Source organism: Pteropus vampyrus, unplaced genomic scaffold, assembly GCF_000151845.1.
Source record: "Pteropus vampyrus isolate Shadow unplaced genomic scaffold, Pvam_2.0 Scaffold397, whole genome shotgun sequence".
In the NCBI taxonomy this organism is placed as follows: domain Eukaryota; kingdom Metazoa; phylum Chordata; class Mammalia; order Chiroptera; family Pteropodidae; genus Pteropus; species Pteropus vampyrus.
Window position 1 is genome coordinate 816,076 of NW_011889178.1, and position 7,518 is coordinate 823,593.

The 7,518-nt window shown below is 37.9% G+C and overlaps 1 pseudogene; it reads left to right on the forward strand.

Annotated features, from left to right (window-relative positions):
* Window positions 1-2,528: 2,528 nt before the first annotated feature.
* On the forward strand, window positions 2,529-2,647 carry LOC111731778 (annotated as a pseudogene).
* The last annotated feature ends 4,871 nt before the right edge of the window (window positions 2,648-7,518 follow it).

Consider the following 7,518-nt stretch of genomic DNA (forward strand, 5'->3'; position numbering starts at 1 on the left):
TTATTTTCTTGTGAAACTGACTTTTTAATTTTCCAGGAAATTCTAAATAGGCTTTTTTTGGTGCTAAGTCCATAAATCGATTTTATCCTCAGTACAAGGAAGGAATAACTGAACCTTTAAGGACTGTAGCTTCATGGAGAAGAACAGAATAATTAAGAAAGTGGGATCTGAAAGCAAACAAATGTAGACAGACTAGGGTTTGAGTGCCAACTTTGCGACTTTCTAGCCTGGTAATTTTGATCAGTTTGCTTAACCCCTCTAATGCCTCAGTTTCCTTATCTCTAAAATGGGGATAATTACAGTACCTATCACATATGGGTGTTTTGAAGATTAAATGAGATCAAGATGTAGGATGACCGACAGGCCCAGTTCACCAAGGCCTGAGGAGTTTCTAGGGATATAAGACATTCATGCTAAAATTGGGACATTCTGGGCAGGCTAGTATGTATGGTTTGTCGCCCAATAAATATCAGGTATTTACACAATGCCTGGTATCAATAAATGATAGCCACTATTTTGTGTATTACAAATACTTTTGAGAATACTCCCAAAGACATGTCTTCTACATAAGCTTATCAGACACATTCTAACCATATCTTTTATAAAGATATTATTAAAAAAATAAAATGCTTCATTAGTAGATCAGAATCATTGTTCATTTCTAAAGTCTACTTGGTTTTTCTAAAATTCTACAAATTGATTTTTTTTTGTTTAGTAAAGCTGAGTCTTTAAAAAACTTTACATTGCTCTGTCAAGTGGTATGCAAGTACATATTTCTTAAAAAGTACACCTGTGGCAAGGTAAAAAGCTGTGTCATGATAAAAAAATAAATTGTAGAATAAGCTTTTTAGTACAATGAAAAAAAATTATTTAAAGCACATCAGGTTTTGGAGACTATATTCCCATCTGGATCACTTCTACTTTAAGACGGCAGACTGAGCATACCTCTTTGTCTCTCCTGTCAATCCCATTAAGTGACATAAATTTCTCTTGTCCTTATGGAATAGGGAAGAGGCATGAGAATTAAATATTAAATCAAGTTGTATTCAGATTGTGCTACGTGCTGCCTGACACGGGAACCTGGTCGATCAGCATAGAGCTAGACCGCAGGGAACCTACAGGAAGATTCCTGCTGAGATTACCAACGACCACTTCCTCCATGCCCTAACACTGCACACCTATCCCGGGAAAGGAAAATAGATCTCAACTGAACTCCTTGAACTCTCAGGGTTTCTCTCATTCTCATGCTGTCTATGGAGGGTTATTCTTTCTCTCATAAGCTTTTGTCTCTAACGCTGGCATGTACTTGAATTCTTTCCTGCTCTCAGTCAAGAACCCTCAAAGATTCTTTCGGTGAGGAACATGAGCCCCCAATCAGGGATATTCACCCCGTCCTGCGTCACTTATTCACTAGCATTGCAGAGATGAAAAAGGGATTTATCAGGTGACTTCGGACTGTAGCAAACTTTTGATGTGACAAAAAGTCATTGAGATCACATCGACAAATCGACAAATCGGACCATGGAAAAGGGAGGAAGGACACAGTTATTGTTTTCTAAATTTGTCTGGTTTTAAGAATCACCTGGAGTTCTTGTTAGATGTAAATTTCTGGATCCCTCCAACTGAGATTCTAATTCAAGTGAGGGGTAGAAAGCCCTTGAACCTGTTTTTGGTTGATGTCCTCTGTGATGCTTATGACAGGGCAAATTTGAAAATGGTTATCAACCAGGTATTGTCAGTATCCTGGGCACCTCCAGCATTCAGTGCCCAGGAACCAGGGATGCTAAACACCCCACAATGCTTAAGCCAACGTAACACACAAAAACAAAACACTGGAAACAGAATGACTGCTGCATAGAATTTTAAGTGGAACTCTATATATCATTTAGATGCTTCATTAATGTTTATTAACTACAGGACTTAACAAAATTATAGCCGTCCCAAGGAGCTAGACTAAATACGGGCTGACCTGGTAATTTTCCAGAAGATAGCAACATCACCCTTTTTGAGGGATAAAGGAAAACTACTTTCAGGCAGGTATTTACTTTTAACTGATTTATTCCTGTTCTTATCTTTTTCAAACATTACACAGTGCTAGATTTTATATAAACACCAGGGAAGAAGTGTACTATTCCTTCCAGAGGAGACATTCTGAAAGAAGAGAAATGCCATGTATAGAAAAACATGTTTTAATAAATCTAATTCTTCTTTCCCTTCTCCCTCGCTGCTCATCAACATGGCACGCATAGTGCTTGTCCTCTTATTTATATTTTGATTCTCTCTGGGGTGATTCTCAGATATTTTTAACTAGTTTTCCTTACCTGTAAGGTTTTATGTGTCCAGGGTATCAATATGGTGACACTGTACTGTAAGATGTTCTGTAAGATGTTATCATCTCTGTTTCTTACAACTGCAAGTGAATCTTCAATCATTTCAAGATAAAAATGTAATTAAAAATTATACTCGGTTATTCTTAATCCACTATTCCACTTATGACCATTGATTTTGAGGCTATAAAAATCTATGTAGTCTACGGCCATGCCACCCTGAACAAGCCCAATCCCATCTAATCTCGGAAGCTAAGCAGAGTCAGGCCTGGTTAGTACTTGGAAGGGAGACCACCTAGGAAGACCAGGTGCTGTAGGTGTAAAAAATAAAAAATACAGGATTGTAAGCTGACAAGGTCCTTGCAGTCTGTGAGTCAACCAAGGGTTGCCTTGCCTAAAAAAATAAATAAATAAAAATAAAAAATAAAAATCTATGTAGAGTTCCCCAGGGATCACTGTGCTAGTTTGTATTCATCTTACTAGAACGAAAACTTTGAGTCCCCTGATCTGCTATGATTTGGATCTTGCTTCTATCAAACACAGCTGTTGTTGCCTTGAGTCAAGAAGAATAAATCTCAGGCCCAGGAGACAGGCCTGAGGTCTTGAAAAGCCAGTAACCAAAATAGACCGTAATGAGGTCTGTCTCCTGTGCACACCTGGGTCCACCTCTTGCACCAATATTGTGATAGAACTGCTCTGAACAGCATGCGATGCTCTTACAAAGTGATTAAAAGTTCCTTAGATGCTGTTGCTCTCTTTCAGAGGCTTTTAGTTAATGGAATTAACTAGCTTATTTATCATTAGAATAAAGTAGTAATTTAAAAATCCAAATCTATACTAACAGGTTCATTTGGGAAACAACAGCTGCTCCAAGATCTCAGAGGAGAAGGGGGATGAAAAACCGGATCCCAGTCTAAGACATTTCTACAATGAAAGTGCCTGATGTTTAACTCAATTGAAATGAGTGTTTGGAATATGAGTGGAACATATAAAATTTCCAAGTTTGTGTGTCTTTTTTTTCCAGATTTTTTAGCTCTATGACTTTATATTTCACAGACTTAATAAAGAAATGGCTTAGTAGGCTAAGATTACAGAACAAAAATGATAATTCTTGGTCCTGTATAGAATATAACTCTCACTGATAGATAGTATGTTCTCTTTATTCATATGTTTGAAGATCAAAGGTTAAGTAGTTTTATCTTGGGTTAAGGCGTGTTTAATACAGGATGAATCTAGATACATTTTTCTATGTATAACTGGTATAGTCAGGACTGAAATTTTATTTTCCATCTCCTCATATGAAAATAATATAAGCAGCTTATTTAACAGCGCCTAGACTAGAAAATGCAAGGGCGTTATAATGAATAATCCTCAACTCATTATGATCTTAATGAATAGGTTCGGACTCAGGATAATACTGGAACTGATATTTATTAACACTGATGGCATCAAATACATGCCTCATCAATTTCAAAAGAGTTAATTAGCATGTGGGATAAATTTAATGCACATTACTGCCAAATGCAGCCATATTTGTGGAAAGATAGGGAATTATTACAGCACGATTTCATACTTAGAAACTATACCATCAAGATCCATAGACATTACATGTAAAAATGTCTCCTTTCCTAGGCATATACATTTACATCATGATCACCCAAGAAAAAGTAGTTGATGAAGGTCACCCACAGATCTGAGGCAGAAACATAGTTCCTTGATGAAAGAAGCTGTCTTGTTGTATCTGGCCCCTTAAATGAGCACACTGCATTCAAGCATACAGGGATGAACTGGATTAAGGAGAATTGAAAACAAAGGGTCTAGTACACCTAGATAGCTGTGTTTTCAGGCTCTGCTTAGCTGTAAATTGCATTTAGAGTTGTTCTTATTATTTATTTGTAACACCTTATAGCTTCCCATCATCGACACAAATTGCCAAATGTTCTACTAGGTGGAAAAAACTCCCCTCAGCTTCTTCTCAGGTCAGGAAATCAGCTAGTGGCATCATGGAAATTTTCCTCTTTTATTCACTAATCCTGATCTGGGTTCATAGCCTGAATTAAGTCCTTGTTGTGCAATGGTGTGACCTTGGGGATGTTATGTGACTTTCCTGAGCTTCAATCTCCTCTTCTGTAAAATTATGGTAACGTGGGGTTCAGAGGTAATGTATCTAAAGCACCTCAGAACATGGCCCAGAATTAATAGTGTTCACCATCAGCGGGCTTGATTTAAAGTTTATTTCTTACTTTAGATGACTTCATGATAATAAACCTGAGACAATGAAACAGCCAGCCTTTCATGCCTCCTTTTCTAATACACAGCAAACAAAGCAGAGCATTTAAGGCTTGGTTTTTTACAGATAAGAGACTAGACAGTGCCCTCTAGTGGTAAATAGATAAAACAACTGAAGGCTATTTTTTACTTAGGATTCAGACTGAAATTGATCACAGATATACAATGCAAAGCTATAGTGTCAAATATAATTAATATTTGGACTGGATTTTAAGTGTCACATCATCCTGTAAAACAGCAAAACAAAGGAAAACTTCCTTATCTATTATAGAACAAATTGCAGTTTAATCATATGAACAACAAAAAAGCCAGCTAGATACTATTTTCTTTTTCAATCAAATGTGAGCCGCTTTGATTCATTTTTGTATCATGACTAAGTATTATATGAGTAAATTATTTCAGTAGTTCAGTGGGGTGAATTAACATACCTCTTTCCAAATTCATATGGTAGCGAATGATTGATTATTTGACAGGATTTCTTACAGTTTAGAAAAAAAGGAAATGTGTTGTAGAATCTTCTCCAATGATTTTCTCTAAGTATTAGTTGTTACTTGCAGAACTCTTAACTTGACATTAACAGGGCTGTTCTCATTTAGCTCCTGAACTCTCAAAATCTCCATTTCCACCAACACCATTGCCCTTCAATTTAATCAGGGTAGTAGCAGACAGTGGTTAAAACAGTGAACTCTGAAGCCAAATTGGGTTTAAATCCTAGCTTCACCATTTATTAACCATATCAACTCTATGCTCATCTATAAAACATCAGTGTTACTACCAGCTACTTTATAGGGTTGCTATAAGGATTGATTAGGCTTGCGTATGGACGATGATTAGAACAGAGCCTGGAGTGATTATTCATGAGCAGGTGTTATGTGCCCATCCTTCTCAGTATTACAGAGAATGCATCAGAAGCTTAAAATACAGGCTCTGACTGCAACGAGTTTATAGTCTACGTGGGAAGATTTGCTAGAGGAGTGGGTCTTCATCCCACTTCTTGGTTTGCAGGAAGATTTTTCCTTAAACACAGCCCTGGCTTCTCATGTCCCTATGCTTGTTTTCCCCAGGAGCAGTGGTGACTCATTTGGAGTGGAGTGACTCTGAGGACAGTCCCACAAGGATGACGTAGTTAGAAGCTCATTTGACCCTCACTCCATAGTATATTCTACAATTTAGCATGGTTGATAATAAAGATGAGAAGTTAGTTTTCACCTGCCAACAACCACTTGGTAAAGTTCTCCACTGGTTCAGAACTCAGTCTGAGAAGTAGAGAACTATTTATTGAGGAGACCCTGCAGACCCCAACAAAACATACTGATCCACAAAAACAATTCAGTGCTAACTTGTATGCTGTGAACCTACTATACAAAAGTGTCCAGAAATGAGAGTTTGGTGTAGGTTGAAGCATCAGGAAAGAGTTTCATGAGTGGAAGTTACATTGGCTCTTGAAGAATGGGATAGAATTCGGATGGTGGGAGGGAGGAAAAAAGAGTCCTTCTGTAAGCAGAGTAATGTTTTTCTAAGACATAGCAATCTGTACTTCTATGTAAGTGGAATATGACATAAAATATTGGTTAAACTTAGAAAGCCATATTCCTGTTTGATGGCTGCACAGTGACACAGCCAAACTATTGCAGAGAAACAGGTAACATAGTTCCTCACTGCCTGGTTTTTCAATCACATGTAACCCAACTGCCAAGAATGTTCTAAGTACTTCATGCATATTAAGTCACTTAGACCTTCAAACAACCCTATGATATAGATATTATTATTTCCCTCATTTTACAACAAAGGATACCAGAGCATAGAATGTAGTAGCTTGTCCAGTGTCAGCAAGAGAGAGAACCAGGGTTTGAGCCCAGGCAGTCTGACCCTGACTTCATTCCATCATATCACTTTGCTTTGCGATTTATCAGTCTAGGAGAGAGATCCTTCCTTGTGAAGGGGATCAGTGAAGAGACCAGCCTGACCAGACTGAATGTTTGAACTTTGAAGGCAGCAACATGAGGCTGGGAGGCAGGTGGAGCAGGTCAATGAGAGGTTTGAAAAGCCAGGCATAGGAGTTTGGATGGGGAGATAAAACGAAAAGTTAATCTTATCATGCTCCTGTTCAAGAGCAATTCTATCCTGCTCAATCTATTAATTCCAAAGGCTGCTTTAAGAGTTTCAGTTTGGTAGAATGGACATACGTAACTATGGAGATAAGGCAGAACAAAAACAGAACTTGATCCTCTGTGCATTGAATAGGCCACTGATGGGCAGGGCCTGTGGAAACGAGCTCTCATCCTTTCTTTCCAAATGCCTGCCTGGAAGACAAGCAAGGCTGGAGGTATGAATTTGAGTATATACAGTTAAGAGCTGAAACCATGAAAAAAAAAACAGATGCTAAAGGAGGCAGAGGAGAAATACCAACAGAAGAGGGATGACGGACAACCTAGTGCTGTGGAAGTTAATTAATCTGCACAGTTAAAAAGTTCTGAGTCAGCTACTGCAAAAAGGTGGTAGGACAGGAGAACTGGTACAAAGCCAGGAAATTTTTTAAAGCAAAATTATTGGGGTAACATTGGTTAATAACATTATATAAGTTTCAGGTGTATAATTCTATAATACGTCATCCATATATTACATTGTGTGCTCACTGCCCAAAGTCTAGTCTCTTTCCATCACCACATATTCGACCCCCTTTACCCTGTTTATACTTTCCCCCAGTCCCCTTCCCCTCTGGTAACCAACATACTGTTGTCTGTGTCGATGAGTTTGTTCGTTTGCTTTGTTTGTTTATTTGTTGTTTTCTGTTTTATATCCCACATTTGAGTGAAATAATGTGGTTCTTGTCATTTTCCATCTGACTTACTTCACTTAACATGATACTCTCAAGATCCGTCCATGTTGTCACAAATGGCGA